At 38.9% G+C, this 20,408-nt stretch overlaps 1 long non-coding RNA gene across 1 annotated transcript in view; it reads right to left on the reverse strand.

Moving 5' to 3' along the window:
* Positions 1-11,690: 11,690 nt before the first annotated feature.
* Positions 11,691-20,408, reverse strand: part of LOC137637726 (uncharacterized) — a 37,258-nt gene continuing 28,540 nt past the window's right edge. Inside the window, exon 5 of the long non-coding RNA XR_011043765.1 lies at positions 11,691-13,064. This is a non-coding gene — a long non-coding RNA (uncharacterized lncRNA). The remainder of the gene's footprint in view (positions 13,065-20,408) is intronic.

The following is a 20,408-nucleotide window of genomic DNA, read 5'->3' on the forward strand; positions in this document are numbered from 1 at the left end:
CCTTAACCCACAAGGGGTTATTTTTATCCCATCACATTTTGCAATATACTTTTTTTTAAATTGCTCTAACAGGCTTAATTTTTGTCTTAGAGAGGTCAGGTTGGTCTCATTTTCTTGGAAAATGCCTGAATTTTCTCAAACAATTATCAAAAATATGAAAAAAAAAATTTTTATAGCATTTTTTTGCAAGGACGTACCATTACGTCCATGGGGGTAAAGGGAAGGCTTTTGTGAAACGTACCAGTACGTCCTTTGGGGGTAAAAGGGTTAAAGAGTGGAATAAATACATAAGGCTGGGAGGAACGTAGAGAGTAGAGGTCCCCTTTTTGTTTTGTTTCATTTGTTGATGTCGGCTACCCACCAATATTGGGGGAAGTGCCTTGGTAGATGTATGTATAAAAATCATTGAAGTTTCCACATCAGTTTATGCAATATATATAATGCCAAAAGAATAAAAGAAGTTATTATTATTACTAGCCAAGCTACAAACCTAGTTGGAAAAGCATGATGCTATAAGCCCAAGGGCTCCACCAGGGAAAAATAGCCCAAAGAAGAAAGGAAACAAGGAAATAAACTCCAAGAGAAGTAATAACAATCAAAATAAAACATTTTAGGATATATAATGACAAAAGAATAAAAAAATTATTATTATTATTATTACTAGCCAAGCTACAACCCTAGTTGGAAAAGCATGATGCTTTAAGCCCAAGGGATCCAACAGGGGAAAATAGCCCAGTACAGAAAGGAAAAAGGAAATTAGCTCCAAGAGAAGTAATAACAATCAAAATAAAGTTTCAAGATAATTAACATTAAATCATATCTACCTTATATAAACTATAACAACTTCATAAAAACAAGAGGAAGAGAAACCATATAGAAAGAGCGTGCCTGTAAAAGGAGACTTATCCTAATGGGAGTGGAAATCCCTGCATGACCAATCTGACTGCTTTACTGACCCAGGAGACGTCAATGTACTTTGATCCTGAAGAGAAGTGGAAGTCATGATTCCTGTTCAACATCCTAACTAAAGATGTTAGGCTAGGCCTCCCTTAGGGATTATCATTATTATTATTACTACCTGCTAAGCTACAACCCTAGTTAGAAAAGCAGGATGCTATAAGCCAGGGGGCTCTAACTGGGAAAATAGCCCAGTGAGGAAAGGAAAAAAGGAAATAAAATAATTAAGAACAGAACATTAAAATAAATATCTCCTATATAAACTATAAAAACTTTAACAAAACAAGTGGAAGTGAAATGAGATAGAATAGTGTGCCTGACTGTACCCTCAAGCAAGAGAACTCTTAACCCAAGACAGTGGAAGACCATGATACGACCCTAGTTGGAAAAGCAAGATGCTATAAGCCCAAGGGCTCTAGCATAGAAAAATACCCCAGTAAGGAAAAGAAATAAGGAGATAAATCAACTACAATAAGTAAGGAACAATTGAAATAAAATATACTGTATTAAAAACAGTAACAGCATTAAAATAGATCTTTCTTATATAAACTATAGTAAGAAACTTAGGTCAGCCTGTTCAACATAAAAATGCTGCAAGTTTGAACTTTTGAAGTTCCACCAATTCAACTACCTGATTAGGAATATTCCAAAGCTGGAATAAAACTTCTAGAATACTGTATAATAGTGGAAAGCCTTATGAGAATCTAAATTGCTTTTTCCCAAAGTGGGCAGTGGATTGACATTGTGAGCAGTGGGGCAAAAGTTGTGTCTGAGAACGATAGGGTCGCAATAAGAGCCTTTAAGAAATAACTAGTTCACTTTTTCCTTGTTTTTGCATAATCTTATGTCAAACATGTCAGTTTACAAAATACAATTGTCATTAGAATTATAAGTGAATGCATAGCTCTGTCACGTAGTTTAAAATATATCAAGGGGGAGGGGTCGCTAGGAGTTCATCTGGAAACCAGGGGGACACCACCCTGAAAAAGTTTGGGAACCACTGATTTCAGTCCTATAGGACTGAGTGACTGAATGTACATACATACATATACAAAGGCCCTTCCCACAATTTTGGGGGGTAGCCGACATCAAACAAATGAAACAGAAAAGGGGACCTCTCCTCTCTACGGTCCTCCCAGCCTGACAAGGGACTCAACACTTTGGCTGGTACTGCTAGGGGTGCTGCAGCCCACCCTCCCCCGTTATCCACCACAGATGAAGCTTCATAACACCGATTCCCCTACTGCTGCTACCTTTGCGGTCATCCAAGGCACCGGAGGAAGAAGCAGGGCCTACCAGAATGTAGTAGCATCATATGATTAATGAGAATGTATAAATTTTCAACATACTTCCCCTCGTAAAGAGTTTCAGCCAACGATAGAGACTGTTGAGAATGGTTTAACGAGTGCTTAAACTATTGATGGAGGGTGCGGATATGAAGCCAGGCCCTCTCCCCAGTCTGAAAGCTTTACTTATGACCTTTCGGTCCAGGACTGGGGTGGGGGGGAAGTTAGCTTATAGTCGGGTTTGTATAGCTATGAATAATTTCTGTAAATAGGGACACTCACTGCTTAGTGGGTTGGTAGTCCCCCTAGAACTGAACTGGTTGGTTCTTCCCTGGAAGTATCCAACCCCCTGGTCCCATATGGGAGCAAAACTGATTCCAGGAAGCTCCTATTTCTCTTTCGTAGGGATGAAAAGACTGATAGAACCTGTCTTGTACACAGACACATGTATCTGCCAAATGAAGAAACCTTCCCCTACAGATGTCAGTTTTGAATAATTTACCTGTATGATGATTAATGGGTTTGTATAGATTTCACCATCCCTCGTTTAGGAAGTAAGTGGAAGATACCTCTTTTAAAGATAAAGAATGGAGCTCTGATATGTAACTTTAAAACAGTGTGGCAGGATGTAAAACCCACACCCTTTATTAATCCTACCGACGATAGTCCAACAGAAACAACTTAGCCGTTACTTTATCAGTACCGGGACTTTCAGACAAGGATATTAACCCTTTTACCCCCAAGGCTATTTGGAAATTCCCAACCCTTAACCCCCAGGGGGTTATTTTTTTTCCCAGCACATTTTGCAGTATGTTTTTTTTAAATTGCTCTAACAGCCTTAATTTTTGTCATAGAGAGGTCAGGTTGGTCTCATTCTCTTGGAAAATGCCTGATGTTTTTAAAAAAAAATTATCAAAAATATGAAAAAAAAAAATTTTTATAGCATTTTTTTGCGAGGACGTACCGGTACGTCCATGGGGGTAAAGGGATGGCTTTTGTGAAACGTACCAGTACGTCCTTTGGTGGTAAAAGGGTTAAAACTACAATCCTTAAAACAACAAATGTTAACACCTGTATTAATCTACAACAACAACAGCCACTGTTTCTAGTCCACTGCAAGACATGGGATGGAGAAGGTCTCGAACCTGGAGTCATATACTACGGAATGGGACTTCTTTGGAGCCGCCTTTTGGCTTTAGCTGTTTGGAGACAGCTTATTGGCACCAAACTTGGTTTACCGACGTCCTTTTCGAGGTAGCGACGTCCTTTTTGAAATAGCGACGTCCTTCCTGAGGCCAGGCTATTTTGGTACTTGAGATGAAATGAAATGCTGGATCTTTTTTTCTAAATGGGATCATTTTCATCTATAATTCTTTTTTTCATTCCAAAGGTAAAGCTATGAGAGTTAAGGAGAATCTTTGTTGATACAAGTGAGAGTAAATTAATAAAACAAAAGATGCAAGAGAAATATTATACAAACCTTCAAGCTATATACAGGAGACTCATCCTGGGGGGGGGGGAGAAAGTTCACGTCCAAACTGGCTGAAATTTATCCGTGGAGACCGACACTAGAGTGGTATGCTGCAGAAACAGTGAAGGATCTCAACACCTGGTGTACCACCGGTTTAGCAATACCAGCCGGTCCATGGTCTTTACAACAAGAGAGAGAGCATTATTATAAGACAATTTTAAATAAATACCAAATATACAGGGAGTAACTGTAACACCCCAATAATAAATACCATATCAGGTCAACAAATGCATAATGATTGTAAACGAAGTATAATTAGACAATGCTGTACTACAAATAAAAGGAATTACATAAGATCCTCAACTTACATAATAATTGGTTCAAAGAAACTAAGTTGAATTTTATTAAATTCTGGCTTAGGGTAGGCCTAACCTAACTTACATTCCTACAATTTCCTGCTACCAAAGTAAACAAATAGTCCCGTTTTATATGAAATAATATCAGGTTACAGGCAAATGTCCTTTCACTTACTGTATTAAATTTTCAACATTGTTTTATTACCAAATTTCTTTATATTTCGGTAGTAGACCCTCTTTCAGGCAAGTTTTGTTGAATATAACGGCTGCCTCAGTTGCACTGATCTTATACTCCGTCTTCTCGATGGCTCTTATTATCGTCTTTTCAGGATTACTGCCTACAGCCACTACTGAAAAAAAGTCATCCTTCATGGTGGATAGTCAAATTTAAGAATAATTTGTGAAGTTTACAAATCAGGTAAAATTTACAATTCGGATAAAACAATACAGTGAACAAGCTACGCATTTCGGGAGTGCTGTCTCCCTTCCTCAGGCTTGAGTGTTGGAAACGATGGGAGCTACGTCCTTATGTTTCTTTAACTTATTACAATATATGAACATTTGATACACTACCTGAGATTTCTAATTTCACTTGGATGTGTGTTTGTACCTACAAATGTCTATAAGTTAAGGACCTTCTCACCAATTTGTATCTATTTAACCATGCAAACCGGAGATCTTTAATAAGAGTATAACTTTGGCACAGCTGGAAATGGCCGTTAAGCGTTCAATGAGATAAACACACCAAGGTGTCAGGTCCCATGCCCACCTGATAGGTAGAACTACCTTCACTTTGACCTTTGACCTGGGACTTAAAGGAGGAACGTAGAGAGTAGAGGTCCCCTTTTTGTTTTGTTTCATTTGTTGATGTCGGCTACCACCCAAAATTGGGGGAAGTGCCTTAGTAGATGTATGTATGTATAAAAATCATTGAAGTTTCCACGTAACTTTATGCAATATATAATGCCAAAAGAAGAAAAAGTTATTATTATTATTATTACTAGCCAAGCTACAACCCTAGTTGGAAAAGCATGATGCTATAAGCCCAAGGGCTCCAACAGGGAAAAATAGCCCAGTACAGAAAGGAAAAAGGAAATGAACTCCAAGAGAAGTAATAACAATCAAAAAGTTTCAAGATAATTAACATTAAATTAGATCTACCTTATATAAACTATAACAACTTCATAAAAAAAGAGGAAGAGAAACCAGACAGAAAGAGAGTGCCTGTAAAAGGAGACTTATCCTAAGTTGAGTGAAAATCCCTGCATGACCAATCTGACTGCTTTACTGACCCAGGAAATGTCAATGTACTTTGGTCCTGAAGAGAAGTGAAAGTCATGATTCCTGTTCAACATCCTAACTAAAGATGTTAGGCTAGGCCTCCCTTAGGGATTATCATTATTATTATTATTATTATTATTATTACCTGCTAAGCTACAACCCTAGTTGGAAAAGCAAGATACTAAAAGCCCAAGCGCTCAAACATGGAAAAATACCCCAGTAAGGAAAAGAAATAAGGGAGAAATCAACTAAAAAAAGTAATGAACAATTGAAATAAAATATACTGTATTAAAATCAGGAACAGCATTAAAATAAATCTTTCTTACATAAACTATAAAAAGAAACTAAGTCGGCCTGGTCAACATAAAAACGCTGCCAGTTTGAACTTTTGAAGTTCCACCAATTCAACTACCTGATTAGGAATATCATTCCAAAGCTGGAATAAAACTTCTAGAATACTGTGTAATAGTGGAAAGCCTTATGAAAATCTAAATTGGTTTTTCCCAGTGGGCAGTAGATTGACATTGTGAGCAGTGAGGCAAAAGTTGTGTCTGGGCGCGATAGAGTCGCAATAAGAGCATTTAAGAAATAACTAGTTTACTTTTCAGTTTGTTTTTGCATAATCTTACGTCAAAACATGTACGTTTACAGAAAACAATTGACATTAGAATTATAAGCAAATGCATTGCTCTGTTGCATAGTTCAAAGTGTATCAAGGGGGAGGGGTCTCTAGGAGTTCATCTGCAAACCAGGGGGACATCACCCTGAAAAAGTTTGGAAACTACTGATTTCAGTCCTATAGGACTGAGTGATTGAATGTACATACATACATATACCAATGAATGAATGATTTAAAGTTTTCAGGCATCCTGACATCTAAGGTTATTGACGCCGGTAACATTTAATTTATGTATACAAAAATAAAAAATTAAATAAAATAAAAAATTAAAGAGTATTCAATTAAAATCATAAAAATTGAATGTCATAAAAGTTAAATATTTTTCAGAAGACCTGCTTCTGAAAGAAATCTAAAAATGCCACTTGCATGGTAGGACACATCATTTCCAAGAATCTTGGCAAGGATGAACCTGCCACCCTCAACTCGAGCCTCAAACAAATATCTATTCCGCAAGTTGTTATAATTGGGGCATTCGGTCAACAAATGCCTTACTGTTAGAGGTACTAAACAGTTGTCACAATACGGTTGGTATTGGCCCTTCAGCAGAAACTCATGTGTCAACCGAGTGTGACCAATACGGAGACGACAAAGAGATGTCTCCCATTTTCGGGGCATCATATTATACCTCCAAGGAGATATGTCATTTGTTACTTCCCTCATTTTATTGCCATCTTGACTATCCCATTGCTGTTGCCATTTATTGCAAACCAATTTCTTGATGTCAGGTAAGAAATCATCACAGGGAATGGGATACCTTCTTGGCAGCAACTCGGATGCAGCCTCCTTAGCCAGTGAATCTGCCTTCTCATTCCCGGACACACCTACATGTGCTGGAACCCAACAAAATTGAACTGTTATACCTCTCCGTCCAATAATGAAAAGCCATTCTAAAATCTTTAAAACTAGAGGGTTATTAGAATTAAAAACTTCCATAGCTTGAAGGACACTCCTTGCATCACTAAAAATTGTAAAATTACCCTCCTTCTCCAACGCTATTTTCTCAATAGCGGTTAATATGCCATACAGTTCGGCAGTAAATATGGAAGCGGTCAGAGGAAGTGCACCTCTACAATTAAAACCATTACTATGTACTCCAAATCCAACGCCAGCATCAGATTTGGAGCCATCAGTATAGATAAAAGTTGATCCTCTATGTTCTTTAACATGTTCATTAAAAAGAGACCTGGCTTCTAGGTCTGACATATTCTTCTTATCTCCAATAAAATATTTACAAAAAGATATCTCCGGTAACTTCCATGGAGGCGTTGATGATACCTTGAATGGAAGTACCTTATTTCTAATAATATCCAGACTATTTAATAATCGTTTCACCCGAAAGCCATAAGGTTGAGGAGATTTTGGGTGCAACTCAAAGTATGATGCGTGTCTTACAAGGCTTGCAGTCTGAAATGCTAGAGTTAGGGAGTCTCTGCAATCTAAACCAATACCGAAGAATGGAAGACATTCGGTAAAAGTCTAGAGGTAACTCTCCAGCATCAACAAGGAGACTTGGGATAGGCGAGGTTTTAAAAGCTCCAGTAGACAATCTAATACCTGCATGATGTATCGAGTCTAATATTTTTAACCGGCTTGGGGTGGCTGAAGAATATATTTCACAACCATAAGTAATTTTGGAAAAAATCAAGGCCTTGTATAATTTTAAAATAGTATTGCGGTCTGGCCCCCATGATGTATGGGACAATACTTTCAAGATATTCAGAGCTTCAACACATTTAGCTTTTAACGCTTTTAAGTGAGAAACCCATGTAAGCCTACAAGCAAATATCAAACCTAAAAATTTAGCTTCTCTTGCACATGGTATCCGTTGACCTTTAATGAATATATCCGGGTCTGGATGCACTCCCCGGATACGACAAAAATGGACAATGGTAGTTTTACTTGTCGAGAACTTGAATCCATTCATGTCAGCCCACTGGATAATTTCATCAATAGCGAGTTGGATTTTTCTCTCAACCATTGCCATTCTAGTGCCAGCAAATGATATTGAGAGATCATCCACAAATAATGTTGAGAGAACATCCTGGGGAATGGCTGAGGATATCCCATTAATTGCTAGTGCAAAAAGGGTTACACTCAGCACCCTACCCTAAGGAACTCCTCCTTACTGGCACTTACTCTCTGATAGAGTATCCCCAACTCTCACTTGAAAAACTCTACGTGAAAGAAATGCCTGAATAAATAGTGGCAGCTCTCCTCTCAATCCGATTTCATGAATGGTTTTAAGTATACCATAAAACCATACCATATCTTCATGTGGTATCATATGCCTTTTCAAGGTCAAAAAATACTTAACATGGTGCTGTTTGGAAGCAAAGGCTTCACAAATAGAAGACTCAAGTCGTATCAACACATCAGTCGTTGAGTGCATTTTTCGGAATCCACATTGAATCGATGATAAAATACCTTCCTTTCCAAGGTACCACATCAGCCTTGCATTGACCATCTTCTCCATGATTTTACATAAACAAGATGTCAATGCAATAGGACGATAGTTTGCTGCTAAAAACTTGTCTTTACTGGGTTTTAAAAAGACTAAAATAATGGCTAGTTCCCAAACACTTGGGTAACTATGATCATGCCATATTCTATTAATAATGCTTAAAATAAATAGCTTTGTATTAAAATGTACATGTTTAATCATTGCATATGGAATTCCATCGGGTCCAGGAGCTGTATCGTTACAATTATTAAGAGCGGAATCGACCTCTCTTTCAGTATAAGGAGAATTATAGGACTTCCCTTCCTGTTACAAAATTCAAAATTTTCTTTTCTTCGTTGCTCCTATACTGGTGACCAGGAGCCCGTTCATACTTGCATGACACATTTGAAAAATGGTCAGCATTTGCTTCAGTCACATACTGACCGTTCACCTTCAACACTAGTGGTGGGTTTGGGGTAAATTTGCCGGCAATCTTTTTTATTTTCCTCCACACAGCAGACAGTGGTGTTCTACTGTTAATGGAGGAAACAAAAGACACCCATGATTGGCACCTAGCTTCCTTCATGGCACGACGGAACTGTGCTCTACATTTCTTGTAAATAATCAAATTACCCTCAGTGCGCAGTTGAGTTAAAGACCTCCTTGTGGCTCTGTGCACGGCAGTTAGTTCTGAAGACCACCAGGATGGATTGATTGATTAATTTAAAGTTTTCAAGCATCCTGACATCTAAGGTCATTGACGCCGGTAAATTTAATTTATGTATGCAAAAATAAAAAATAAAATAAAAGAAAAAATAAAGAGTATTCAATTAAAATCATAAAAGTTGAATGTCATAAAAGTTAAATATTTTTCAGAAGACCTGCTTCTGAAATAAATCTAAAAATGCCACTTGCATGCTAGGACACACAATTTCCAAGAATCTTGGCAAGGATGAACCTGCCACCCTCACCTCGAGCCTCAAACAAATATCTATTCCGCAAGTTGTTATAATTGGGGCATTCAGTCAACAAATGCCTTACTGTTAGAGGTGCTAAACAGTCGTCACAATACGGTTGGTGTTGGCCCTTCAGCAGAAACTCGTGTGTCAACCGAGTGTGACCAATACGGAGACGACAAAGAGACGTCTCCCATTCTCGGGGCATATTATACCTCCAAGGAGATATGTCATTTGTTACCTCTCGTATTTTATTGCCATTTAGGCTATCCCATTGCTGTTGCCATTTTTTGCAAACCAATTTCTTGATGTCAGGTAAGAAATCATTACAGGGAATGGGATACCTTCTTGGCAGCAACTCGGATGCAGCCTCCTTAGCCAGTGAATCTGCCTTCTCATTCCCAGACACACCTACATGTGCTGGAACCCAACAAAATTGAACTGTTATACCTCTCCGTCCAATAATGAAAAGCCATTCTAAAATCTTTAAAACAGGGTTATTAGGATTAAAAACTTCCATAGCTTGAAGGACACTCCTTGCATCACTAAAAATTGTAAAATTACCCTCCTTCTCCAACGCTATTTTCTCAATAGCGGTTAATATGCCATACAGTTCGGCAGTAAATATGGAAGCTGTTAGAGGAAGTGCACCTCTACAATTAAAACCATTACTATGTACTCCAAATCCAACGCCAGCATCAGATTTGGAGCCATCAGTATAGATAAAAGTTGATCCTCTATGTTCTTTAACATGTTCATTAAAAAGACACCTGGCTTCTAGGTCTGACATATTCTTCTTATCTCCAATAAAATATTTACAAAAAAATATCTCTGGTAATTTCCATGGAGGGGTTGATGATACCTTGAATGGAAGTACCTTATTTCTAATTATATCCAGACTATTTAATAATCGTTTCACCCGAAAGCCATAAGGTTGAGGAGATTTTGGGTGAAACTCAAACTTGCAGTTTGAAAGGCTAAAGAATTAGGGAGCCTTTGCAATCTAAACCAATACCGAAGAATGGAAGACATTCGGTAAAGGTCTAGAGGTAACTCTCCAGCATCAACAAGGAGACTTGTGATAGGTGAGGTTCTAAATGCTCCTGTAGACAATCTAATACCAGCATGATGTATCGAGTCTAATATTTTTAACCGGCTTGGGGTGGCTGAAGAGTATGTTTCACATCCGTAACTGATTTTGGAAAAAATCAAGGCCTTGTATAATTTTAAAATAGTATTGCGGTCTGCCCCCCATGATGTATGGGACAATACTTTCAAGATATTCAGAGCTTCAACACATTTAGCTTTCAACGCTTTTAAGTGAGAAACCCATGTAAGCCTACAATCAAATATTAACCCTAAAAATTTAGCTTCACTTGCACATGGGGTCCGTTGACCTTTGATATATATATCCGGGTCTGGATGTACTCCCTGTATACGACAGAAATGGACAATTATAGTTTTACTTGTCGAGAACTTAAATCCATTCATGTCAGCCCACTGGATGATTTTATCAATAGCAAGTTAGATTTTTCTCTCAACCATTGCCATTCTAGTGCCAACAAATGATATTGAGATCATCCACAAATAATGTTGCGAGAACATCCCGGGGAATGACTGAGGATATCCCATTAATTGCTAGTGGAAATGGAAACAGGGTTACACTCGGCACACTCCTCTGAGGAACTCCTCCTTCCTGACACTTACTCTCTGATAGAGCTTCCCCAACTCTCACTTGAAAAACTCTATGTGAAAGAAATGCCTGAATAAATAGTGGCAGCTCTCCTCTTAATCCGATTTCATGAATGGTTTTAAGTATACCATATCTCCATGTGGTATCATATGCCTTTTCAAGGTCGAAAAAACTGTCACAAGGTGCTGTTTGGAAGCAAAGGCTTCACAAATAGAGGACTCAAGTCTTATTAACACATCAGTTGTCGAGTGCATTTTTCTGAATCCACATTGAATCGGTGATAAAATACCCTTCTTTTCAAGGTACCACATCAGCCTTGCATTGACCATCTTCTACATGATTTTACATAAACAAGATGTCAATGCAATAGGTCAGTAGTTTGCTGCTAAAAACTTGTCCTTACCAGGTTTTAAAAAGGCTAAAATAATGGCTAGTTCCAAAACACTTGGGTAACTATGATCATGCCATATTCTATTAATAATACTTAAAATAAATAACTTTGTATTAAAATGTACATGTTTAACCATTGCATATGGAATTCCATCAGGTCCAGGAGCTGTATCGTTGCAAGTAGCGAGTGCGGAATAAAGTTCTCTTTCAGTAAAACGAGAATTATACGATTCTTCCCTTCCTGTTGCAAAATTTTTAATTTTCTTTTCTTCAATGCTCCTGTACTGGTGACCAGGAGCTGCTACACTCTTGCACGATACATTTGAAAAATGGTCAGCCAGGGCATTGCTAACTTCATTTCCTTCAGTCACAAACTGACCATTCACTTTCTACACTGGTGGTGGGTTCGGGGTAAATTTGCCTGCAATTTTTTTTATTTTCCTCCATACAGAAGATGGTGGTGTTCTACTATTAATGGAGGAAACAAAAGACACCCATGACTGGCACCTAGCTTCCTTCATGGCACGACGGAACTGTGCTCTACATTTCTTGTACATAATTAAATTCTCATCAGTTCTGCGCAATCGTGTTAGAGATCTTCTTGTGGCTCTGTGGGGGGCAGTTAGTTCTGAAGACTACCACGGGACCACGGGACTGGTCGTCGTTTGAATAACCCTGTTGTTTTAGGAATTGAATTGACTCCTGCTGTATGGAGAGTTCCATTCACTAAGTCTATGGCATCATCGATATTTTCAACCTGTCCTGCATCCCCCTCAATTTCGCTGAGCTCACCCACAATGTTTGGTACTGAAAAAAAAATTTGCTCTGGGAGGAAAATCTCAAACAGTAATGAGAGAAAAATATACAATACTTCATTCAAATACACACTATAAGAGAAAAAAATCTGGGTAAATATATGACACTTTAATTTCTTGCTAAATACCAAACCATATACTTTTTCCACTCGCTTCATTTTTTTTTTTTTTGCATTTCCAACCGTGCTTGGGGCACACCACTCATCATAAGCTTTATGGGGAAACCAGGGTTTTAGGGTGTGAGACAAAAGTAAAGTGACTAAATCACAGATGTGTGAACGGGAGTGGTAGCAAGCTAACCCTCCCTACCCCCGCTAACTAGCGGTGTGGGTAGTTAACCATTGCTAGATTTTAATGGCTTGTCATTTCAGCTCCGCCGAAACTATAACCCCTAATAAAAAGCGTGGTTTGTATTCCAGTTACGGAACAAATGTATTTTTCCCTAACTAATACAAACCTTCTGATATTTATATAAGGATATATCTTTTATCAAAACAGGGAGCCAATGAAGACTTTTGGTGCAAGGTGGTAACTCTACCCATAGCTTGGGTAGAGGGTGGTACCAGTCACCTGTATATATACTCTCAGAGGGGTGAACTAGACACTTTTTTTAATTGGTCTTAGAGTGGAGGTACCGTCCTAAAATTCTCAAACTTGGGATCCTCCTTCCCGTGTCAGCTTTCTTCAAGCGGCAGGCCCCTTCCCATGTCAGCAATTTTCATGTTGCATGTACCAAAAACCTGAAAAATATAACCCAGTTATTAAATAATTCTTAATTTCTTTGGTTTTATTATATGAAAGTACTTGTATTGATTAGAACATCAGAATAATAAAGTCTATCATTTGCTGTGTCCTTACTATGAAACCAGAACTAAATGTGAATGGCAAGGCTACTCACACAATGTTTGGTACTGAATAAAAAATTTGCTCTGGGAGGAAAATCTCAAACAGTAAGGAGAGAAAAACATACAATACTTCATTCAAATACACGCTATAAGAGAAAAAAATCTGGGTAAATATATGACACTTTAATTTCTAGCTAAATACCAAACCATATACTTTTTCCACTCGCTTCCTTTATTTTTATTTTTTTCTTTTGCACTTCCAACCGTGATAGGGGCACACCACTCTATTATAAGCTTTATGGGGGACCCCAGTGGGGAAACCAGGGTTTTTGGGTGTGAGAAATGTCCAAAATGAGTGATTTGCAGTAATGATAGTCATAAATGCATAATAAACACAATGTAGTTGGAGATATATGGATTACGTAAGTGGCTGGAAATTATAACATTCATCTGATTCACTTTCCATCCTTCTAATGGTTTGGGCTCCACCGTGGCTAGCTATGCTCGCAAAATTAACATTGCATCACTATACCCAAGTTCTGGCAGACGTACCTTGTATGTGTATGCAAGCATCGTGGGTCATTATTTCAGGAATATATTTTACTTTCACATGAGCAAGTATGGCTATATGCTGAACAGAGCATTTTCAACAACCAATTACTGTACTGAAATAGACGAATATGCGCTACTGGAAACTTCCAAATTGATTGTACTTTCCTTTCAGATGTCTATGTGATTACATAGTCATGGTGGAACTGAAGAGGATGGAAAAAAGGGATTTTAACGAAAGAAAAATCTATTTTTAGGTGAGATAGCCATGTCGTCCTGATGGAAGTTCCCTCTGGCAGCTTCCACCTGTATAATATTTCGCGATTGATATTATATGAGAATTACCGTCAGGTATCACAGGGTTCTAACCCCCAGAACGACTATCCGAAGATATCGGGTGGAAAAAATGGCTGTTGTAGAATAACATATGGGAACTTGTGCATTAATATTTGGAAGGTCTTAATTGGTTAAAAAAGCCTGGTAATGATTAAGTCATACAACAAAAAGAACGGCTGGCAAATGCAAACAATGCATGTGCAACTCAAAGTATGATGCGTGTCTTACAAGGCTTGCAGTCTGAAAGGATAAAGAGTTAGGGAGTCTGCAATCTAAACCAATACCAAATAATGGAAGACATTCGGTAAAGGTCTAGAGGTAACTCCCCAGCATCAAAAGGAGACTTGGGATAGGCGAGGTTCTAAATGCTCCTGTAGACAATCTAATACCAGCATGATGTATCGAGTCTAATATTTTTAACCGGCTTGGGGTGGCTGAAGAGTATATTTCACATCCATAACTAATTTTGGTAAAAATCAAGGCCTTGTATAATTTCAAAATAGTATTGCGGTCTGCCCCAGGATGTATGGGACAATACTTTTAAAAGATTCAGAGCTTCAAGACATATGGCTTTTAATGCTTTCAAGGGAGAAACCCATGTAAGCCTACAATCAAATATCAAACCTAAAAAATTTAGCTTCACTTAAACAAGGTGTCCGTTGACCTTTAATGTATATATCCAGGTCTGGATATGCTCCCCGGATACGACAGAAATGGACAATAGTAGTTTTACTTGTCGAGAACTTAAATCCATTCATGTCAGCCCACTGGATAATTTTATCAATAGAAAGTTGGATTTTTCTCTCAACCATTGCCATTCTAGTGCCAGCAAATGATATCGAGAGATCCTCCACAAATAATGTTGAGAGAACATCCTGGGGAATGGCTGAGGATATCCCATTAATTGCTAGTGCAAAAAGGGTTACACTCAGCACACTACCCTGAGGAACTCCTTCTTCCTGGCACTTACTCTCTGATAGAGTTTCCCCCACTCTCGCTTGAAAAACTCTACGTGAAAGAAATGCCTGAATAAAGTGGCAGCTCTCCTCTCAATCCCAATTCATGAATGGTTTTAAGTATACCATATCTCCATGTGGTATCATATGCCTTTTCAAGATAAAAAGAGACTGTCACATGGTGCTGTTTGGAAGCAAAGGCTTCACAAATAGAAGACTCAAGTCGTATCAACACATCGGTCGTTGAGTGCATTTTTCTGAATCCACATTGAATCGGTGATAAAATACCCTTCTTTTCAAGGTACCACATCAGCCTTGCATTGACCATCTTCTACATGATTTTACATAAACAAGATGTCAATGCAATAGGTCGGTAGTTTGCTGCTAAAAACTTGTCCTTACCGTGTTTTAAAAAGGCTAAAATAATGGCTTGTTCCCAAACACTTGGATAACTATGATCATGCCATATTCTATTAAAAATGCTTAAAATAAATAACTTTGTATTAAAAGGTACATGTTTAATCATTGCATATGGAATTCCATCAGGTCCAGGGGCTGTATCGTTACAATTATTAAGAGCGGAATCAAATTCTCTTTCAGTAAAAGGAGAATTATATGACTCTTCCCTTCCTGTTGCAAAATTTAAAATTTTCTTTTCTTCAATGCTCCTGTACTGGTGACCAAGAGCTGCTACACTCTTGCAGGTGACCAGGAGCTGCTACACACTTGCACAATACATTTGAAAAATGGCCAGCCAGGGCATTGCTAACTTCATTTCCTTCAGTCACAAACTGACCATTCACCTTCAACACTAGTGGTGGGTTTGGGGTGAATTTGCCTGCAATCTTTTTTACTTTCCTCCATACAGAAGATGGTGGTGTTCTACTATTAATGGAGGAAACAAAAACCCTTCCAAGATTGGCGTCTAGCTTTTTTCATGGCACGACGGAACTGTGCTCTACATTTTTTGTATATCAAATTTTCATCAGTACGGCGTCTACGTAATCTAGTCAGGGATTTTCTGGTGGCTCTGTGCAAGGCGGTTAATTCTGAGGACCACCACTGGACTGGTCGTCTTTTGAATAGTCCGGTGGTTTTGGGAATCGAATTGATTCCTGCTGTATGAAGAGTTCCATTCAGTAGGTCTATGGCATCATCAATACTTTCAAACTGTTCTGCTCTCCCTTCGATTTCACTTAGCGCAGAAAATTTAACCCAGTCTGCCTTATCAAGATTCCATCATGGAGATCTTTGTAAAGGTGGACCATTGTTGGTGTTTATAATGATTGGTGCATGATCACTAGTATGTCAATCATCCAATGTCCTCCAAATGAAATCAAGGAGGCAGTTAGAGCTTGCAATTGAAAAGTCAATGCATGACAAGGTACCTGTCTGAACATGGAAGTGTGTGTGCTCTCCTGAATAGGAGTCTGACATCCTCGTTTTCCACAATTGATGATATAATATTGCCCCTGGTGTTTGCTAAAACATCACCCCACAATGGATGTCTACCATTCATATCTCCTAGTAAAAGAAAAAGTTGAGGGAGCTGTTGAATCACCTCTACTAAATCATCATACAATATGTTATCATTTGGAGGCAAGTACAGTGAACAGATTGTATATTTTCTCCCTATATCAATCTGTACAACCACTGCCTGCAGAGGTGTACGGACAGATAAAGGTATTTGGGGAAGGAACACCTCGACGAACGTATATGAGACTTCCGCCATGGCTCCCTACTCCGTGATCATAAGGTGTCCTATAGCTAATATATTCACTAGGACAAGGGATATTAGCATCAAGCTTGCTCTCCTGTAGACTTACAATTATGGGGGAATGCTCAAACCAGGAGCTCAAGTTCTTCATATTTGGCCCTTAAACCCTGACACTTCCATTCCAAAAATGGAAGAAAAAACAATGGTTTATTTTTTGGAAGAACTTTTAGATGAAGTCTTTCAATTAGCAATCTTTGATCTAGCACTATTTCCTGGTGGTTTTATTAGAGAGGGTCTTGATAAATATGGTTTTGTGTTTGAGCTTCTCTTGTCGTCGTCCTCATCCAATTGTTGAGGGGGATGGTGGACCTCAACTTTAATTTCTGATTTATTTAAATTGTCTTCTGGTTGATCAGAAACATCAACAGACAAAACATCATATTTATCCGATGTCATAACTAATATTTCTTATGGAAGGGGGTGAGAGAGATGGAGGTCTCTCTCTTTTCCTATTTATCAGTGGTGAGGATCTACCAGGTTTTTGCACTTACCCTACCACAGGTGCACCTGGTAACTTTGTTTCGGGTGGAACCTCCATCAAATCAGGCAAGGACATGGCCTGAGAAAGGTTAGTACTATTGCTGGTAATGGGGGATGAAGTCTGTATAGAAGTGGGCAGTGTCGCAGTTTTAATACAGTGGCAAAGCCTTGGAAAGCAATATGCTTACCTTGTCACGTAAAACTCTACTATCATTAGATGTATTTCTTTTCTTGGAATTACTGGCAGCAATACATGGGTTTGATGTCTCCTGTGGTATATTTTCTCTTGATTTCAATGCCTTTGCATAGCTGTTTGGTTTTTTCAGTAGTCTTTTGGCATGTCCTACAATGGATTTGTCGAGGGCTACTTCTTCAAACTTATAAATCTCACAGCTCCTGTCAGTTGACTTATGGTTTGAATTGCAATTCAAACAGCTGGGCTCAAGTGTACTCTCTCCATGATAAGGTCTGGAACAGATGCTACACATTTTTTCATTTTTACAAACTTTAGAAGGATGTCCAAATTTGAAACACTTGAAACATTGTAAGGGCTTTTGTTTAAAAGGTCGAACTTTTATTCTTTCATTTTCAATATCGATGTGGAAAGAGACATCAGCATCCTGGAAAGTAAGGATAATCATTGACGTCCCAGGAATCTTACGCACTTTCCACACTGTTAATGGGCACATGGCTAGTATTTCCTCTTCTATAAATTTGTACAGATCTTTATTGAAGACCACTCCCCTTCCGTAAGTAAAATTTAGGTGGTGTTTGACATCTAACATATCCTCATCACTGCTTGTCGTAAGGTCAGACAGTATTACTGATTGAGTGTATGATTTTGCATGGATTAGGAAGCTATTTTTTCCAAAGCGAGATATATCACCTGCTGCAATGGTTCCTACCCTTTTCCGAGTTTGTTTGCTAATTTTAAAATAATTCCCATAACTCCCTTTAGGCTCGGCAACAAGTCACACTGGTGGTTTTGGCTTTCTCTGGGGGAGCATAGTTAAATCAACATCTTTCTCAAACCAGTCAACAGGTCTATATACATCCAAATTGTTTGGTATCTTATCACATAGGGCACCCATGACATTTCTAAGTTATTAATTTTGATATTGATGTTACATAATGCATTGAATGCTTCTTCATGATTATTACAAGTTATCCATGAATCCCATTTTTCATTTTCAAGTTTCATTCTAATTTCTTTTATCACTCCATAGCATCTAAATGCTTTATATATCATATCATAATCAATATTTATTGGAATTTGGGTAACATGAAGGATTCAAAGTTTCCCTTTATTACCCGACTTAATTGGTTTTAAAACATTAGTAGAGGGGTCCTTTTTTGTTCCTAGGTCGTCAACAGAATTAGCAGAAGTCGTCAACAGTGCCGGGGGAAAGTCAGCGTATCCAGGGGATGGGGGTTCGTTACTTAAAGAAACCATTAGACGAGAGAGAGAGAAAACCGTTAGCTTGATGTACCTGCTCGAGAATGTTAGGCCATCACACGTCATTAAGGAAATTTGCACTCTCCACTATCGGCACAATGAGAGTATACTTCCCAGATGGTCCACTCCATACCCTACCCGAAGGATAGCATCAAAACAGATATAGAGGCACAGGTGTAAGCTGAACCCGCCTGTTAGGACTGGGACCAATTAACTATGGAATCATCCTCCCCATATCTGCAATGACGGGCTTCCAGCCAAAAGCTGTGAGTCCTACTCCAAGCTTTCGATCCCCCTGGATTGCGAAGACCCAACACTTGAGAATAGTTCTGCCAAAAAGGTCCAAACCATCTTCGGGATGGCTGAGATCATCCAATACTCTCACATATAGCTTTGAATGCAAATACCTCCCAACCGCTACACCTTCTCCACTTCATCAAAGCAGGGCAGCAATAGCAAATATATAACCATCCGTGCCAGCAGCTATAATGGATGTAGAAACATCCAAGCCAAAAGAAAAAGAAAAATTAATATATATATATACATATATATATATATAAGGGAACTTTTTCTCGTGGAGTTGGTAAAGCAACACGAAAGAAAGTTTATAAAATTAGAAGGTCGAATTAAAATTGAAAGAAAAAGATGAAAGAGAAATTTAGATTTGAACTGGGGGAGCAATTTCCCCAAGTTCAAGAGCTCTGTTGCCCATCACGTGTGCTGTGCTGAAACTCAATGACTTTATCAAGGCATTCTCTCATTAAGAGGGCTCCTGGTTTTAGGATAAATAGCACGGCTGAAGCTCAGTGACTTCTTCAAGGCATTCCGAGGGCTCCTGGTTGTAGGATAAATAGCACGGCTGAAGCTCAGTGACTTCTTCAAGGCATTCCGAGGGCTCCTGGTTGTAGGATAAATAGCACGGCTGAAGCTCAGTGACTTCTTCAAGGCATTCCGAGGGCTCCTGGTTGTAGGATAAATAGCACGGCTGAAGCTCAGTGACTTCTTCAAGGCATTCCGAGGGCTCCTGGTTGTAGGATAAATAGCACGGCTGAAGCTCAGTGACTTCTTCAAGGCATTCCGAGGGCTCCTGGTTGTAGGATAAATAGCACGGCTGAAGCTCAGTGACTTCTTCAAGGCATTCCGAGGGCTCCTGGTTGTAGGATAAATAGCACGGCTGAAGCTCAGTGACTTCTTCAAGGCATTCCGAGGGCTCCTGGTTGTAGGATAAATAGCACGGCTGAAGCTCAGTGACTTCTTCAAGGCATTCCCTCATTAAGAGGGCTCCTGGTTGTAGGATAAACAGCACGGCTGAAGCTCAGTGACTTCTTCAAGGCATTCCCTCATTAAGAGGGCTCCTGGTTGTAGGATAAACAGCACGGCTGAAGCTCAGTGACTTCTTCAAGGCATTCCCTCATTAAGTGGGCTCCTGGTTGTAGGATAAACAGCACGGCTGAAGCTCAGTGACTTCTTCAAGGCATTCCCTCATTAAGAGGGCTCCTGGTTGTAGGATAAATAGCACGGCTGAAGCTCAGTGACTTCTTCAAGGCATTCCCTCAATAAGAGGGCTCCTGGTTGTAGGATAAATAGCACGGCTGAAGCTCAGTGACTTCTTCAAGGCATTCCCTCAATAAGAGGGCTCCTGGTTGTAGGATAAACAGCACGGCTGAAGCTCAGTGACTTCTTCA

Source organism: Palaemon carinicauda, unplaced genomic scaffold (genome assembly GCF_036898095.1).
Source record: "Palaemon carinicauda isolate YSFRI2023 unplaced genomic scaffold, ASM3689809v2 scaffold95, whole genome shotgun sequence".
NCBI lineage: Eukaryota > Metazoa > Arthropoda > Malacostraca > Decapoda > Palaemonidae > Palaemon > Palaemon carinicauda.